Below are 3,973 nucleotides of genomic sequence, written 5' to 3'. Positions count from 1 at the left end.
TAAACCCCCAGCCGTAGTTACCCCCTACTCGGCTTGCTGTCTAGCTATGATGAGGTTCATCCCAATTGAGCCGATTTTGGGTGCGTTTGTAAATTGTCTCCAGTCTGTCAGAGTGCGTAAATACAGTGAGCTGTTAAATTGTCTGTTCGTAAATTCAGAGCGTTTCGCTCTCGGAGCGTTCAGAGCGCACACTGGAGGCTCTGGCCGAGAAGAAGGGTTGATCCGAGAGTTCTGACCTCACAACGGCAATCAAGCACCTAAGCTAACTGGCTAAAGTTGTCTAGCTTGCTAGCTACTTCCAGACACAAATGAGAGAACCATTTTACTCGCCGAAGCAGAGTTGGTTAGCCTGTTTTCATGTTATATACAGCGTTAGTGACTGTAACTGTGCTGCTGGCAACAATTTAATTGTTTTTTTGCCAACATTTACTGACAGCGGTCATATTCAACAGGTGTTTCGCGTTCTTAAATTCATCGGTTATTCTGCGCTCTGGAACTCTCTGATATCGGAGTATATAGAGTTAATTTACGAACGCACCCTAAGTGAAACTGCCGTTTCTATGCGACTAGCTAGAGCTGGCATAATGGCGCCAACTGTTTGTAGGCAGAAGTGCAAGAGATACAGATTAGATGGATGGATCAGTGTTGAATAACCAGAGTATACTTCTAGCTAAATCAGCACCTATTTTTTTCTGTTATAAATATTGAATATGTAATCTCTAAATATTGAATATAGGTTTTTATTGAACAATATACAAGGTCATAATATCAGGGACATACATGATGCCTCTGATCATGTCACATGTAATATATAGTTTATAATGTTAGTGCATTTTTTACTTGAGCCATTCAAGACCCATTCAAGGCAAGCTCATAAAATAACAGATGTTGAGGATTCCTTTAATTGAAATAGACACGAGCTGTTTGTCACCACAACCACATTTGGGTCTGTTGAACCAGGATTGTCAAAACCATGAGGGTAAAGTTCCAGGTAAGGTCTCTGCTTAGCGCTGTTTAATGTTTTAAAACATCACAATGCATCCTGGGGGATCCTGGGCTGCCCGTCTGTGCACTCGCACTCCTCTTTCTGTGTAGGTGTGGTGGAGGGCTCTTCTCCCTGGCCCTTGGTCTGGCAGGTGGGGCAGCAGGCAGTGTGGCCCCCCTGTCTGCAGTGAGAGCAGGAAATGACCAGCTGGCAGCAGAAATGGGTGGAGCACAGCTGGTACTGGTCCCACGGTGAGCTGCAATATCTGCACTCTGCACACAGAGAAGAGGAAGGGGAGAGGAATGTTGATGAACAGGTCTCTCGTTCTAACAGGAATTAACCTTTTCTTTGGGTTGGCACATAATAAGCACATAAACTAGACTACTTCTTGCATAAAAAAGCATTGTGCTAATCAGAAAGTCCTAAGGGCAATTCACAGTTTATACCGACCTGAGATGATGTCACTGTTGGAGGAGATGGCATAGCGCTCGTCAAACACAAAAAGTTTGCCGCGATAGATGCCCTCAGGGAATTGTTCCACGTACTTATGAATGCCACCTTTCAGCTGATAAACATCCTTACACAAATCCTGGAAGTAGGATCGAACATACTTTTAAACATTTGTTTAGGTTGAGCTTTTGGGTTGGATGAAGCATATTTGTCATGTTTCAATGAGATACTGTCACTGTGCAAAACCTGAAAGGTAAGCTTACTTTTGAGCAGAGATAGGCTGAGCCGTGTTCACAGCGAATGCCACCGGTACAGTACATCAGGACCTTCGTCTCGAAAGAGGTCAAGGTTCTGGTCAACATAATCGGGGAAATAACTGAATTTTTGGATGTTGGGGGCCAAACATTGGCTGAACTGCCCCTCAAAGGCAAAAAAGATTTGCTATATTAAACTGACATTATTATTACTCTATATGATAAATACAAATATACATACAGAACACAGTGGACATATGCAGTCAAATCCAATACTTACAATTTTACTCTTGTAGAAGTTCCGGCAGTCCAGCAGTATTGTATCATTGCAAGAGTCACCTTTAGACAAAAGAGCCTCCACTTCTTTGTGGAATTCTTCAGGTTCCAGGTGAGTACCTAAGTGGAAAAAACAGAGGCTTAACTCAGGGCCATATTCAACCATTACCAGTTACTGGTTCCATTACGTCAAATAACATATCCAACGCAGACATACACGAGACAAATGTTATAGGCCTACCTGCTAGTCTGTAGGAGAGGGCATCAGGGTCCATTCCCATTGGCACTATTTCCTTGTAGACTCAACTCGATGGTCAGAGAAACATTCTGCGCCCCCATCACTGGTCTAAGGAGACATTGAAAACGATAGTGAATGGATCACAGAGAAACATTTGTAAACCTTACCCCAAGCCTTTCTCTGTTGTCAAAGACTACAGCCAAGTCATAGACTGTTCTCTCTGCTACTGCATGGCAAGCGGTAGCAGAGTGCCAAGTCTGGGACCAAAAGGCTCCTGAACAGCTTCTACCCCCAAGCCATAAGAATGCTAAACAGTTAATCTAATGGCTACCCGGACTATTTGCATTGACCCCCTTTTTTTTTTCCACTGACATTCTTGCACTGGCTCTATGCACACTCACCGGACTCTTCCCACACATACTACACTGACACTCCAACGCACCCAAAACACACACACACGCATATTGACGCCACACACATACCCTCACACAGACACACTCTTCACATACGATGCTACTACTCTGTTTATTATCCGTCCTGATTGCCTAGTCACTTTTACCCCTACCTACATGTACTTATTACCTCAATTACGTCGTACCCCTGCACATTGACTTGGCACCGATACTCCTTGTATATAGCCTCGTTATTGTTATTTTATTGTATTACTATTTCTTTTTTTGTTAATTTTTCTTACTTTTGAACTCTGCATTGTTGGGAAAGGGCTCACAAGTAAGCATTTCATGGTAAAGTCTACACATGTTTTATTCAGCGCATGTGACAAATCATTTGATTTGATGTTGTTGTTTCTACCTTAAAGTCTTATTTTTCCATTATCTTAAAGATGGGATGGGAGCACATTGCCTTGATGTACAAGTCCGTCGCCACTTTTCTGCCTCTAACTATACCATTGATCCCCTCTGTTGCCACCCTCACCTGTAGAAATGGTATGATAACTGAATGAAGTACTGAATTATAAAAATGAAAATCATCATATTTTTATAAGCCAGGATTCTGTCATTCCATTACCTTGCCAGTTAACTGGAGTTGAGGTGAGGTTCTTCTGCCAAGCACAGATGAGCTGTGGATCTGCCAGCGGACAGTAGCAGTAGAGCAGAAGAACCTCACCTGGGCCACTTTACAGATGAAAAGAAACAGAGCATGAGAAGGTATTAATTTCGGAGTACTATAAGATCCACTGTAATGATTCAACACTGAAAGATCCCACGAGTAAGCCCTACTTGTGTAGTTGGCCATCGGTGATGTGACTGGTGTCAGGTATCCAGGAGAAAATGTCAACTGGCTCTTTCTCTGTTGATTGTTGTTGTGAAGCGGCTTCTTTCTCAATCTGGCTCAGTAAAATCTCTAATGTGGACTGGGTAAGCTTCTGAATGTCAGTGTCATGATTCCTTGCCACAGGTTTGTGGATAGAAGGAGGTTCCTTAAAGGTCTGGCCACAGCAATACCAAACTGTTGTTGGAGACTCTGCCTCATGACATAATGCTATTTTGGATGCCACGAATGTACCAAATGTCTGCAAGATAAGAGATGTTTTCATTATGACATACTAAGAAAAGAAACGATAGCTAGCGTTACGTTTGTTACACTAACCCTCCTCTTACAGAATGAGTAGAACCTTCGTAAAGTTGCAGAAAGTTGGGGTTTCTCTTGTTTAAAAACATGGGGTGCAATGGTGTCAACATCTATGTTAATTAACTCATCACAAGCCATAACATCGGTTGTCATGTCAATGGTGTGCTAAAACAAGAAACT

General features: G+C 42.6%; 1 pseudogene across 1 annotated transcript; it reads right to left on the bottom strand.

Annotated features, from left to right (window-relative positions):
• Positions 1-1,030: 1,030 nt before the first annotated feature.
• On the bottom strand, positions 1,031-3,946 carry LOC311107390 (thiosulfate sulfurtransferase/rhodanese-like domain-containing protein 2; annotated as a pseudogene). The gene is made up of 9 exons: positions 3,812-3,946; positions 3,442-3,734; positions 3,230-3,336; positions 3,014-3,136; positions 2,207-2,311; positions 1,970-2,085; positions 1,699-1,855; positions 1,436-1,574; positions 1,031-1,257 (listed from the first exon to the last, which is right to left on the bottom strand). The product of its transcript is annotated as a thiosulfate sulfurtransferase/rhodanese-like domain-containing protein 2 (transcript).
• Positions 3,947-3,973: the final 27 nt, after the last annotated feature.

Source organism: Coregonus lavaretus (assembly GCF_964263955.1).
Source record: "Coregonus lavaretus genome assembly, chromosome: 32".
NCBI classification, from domain to species: Eukaryota; Metazoa; Chordata; class Actinopteri; order Salmoniformes; family Salmonidae; genus Coregonus; species Coregonus lavaretus.
This window is presented reverse-complemented; position numbering and strand designations above follow the sequence as displayed.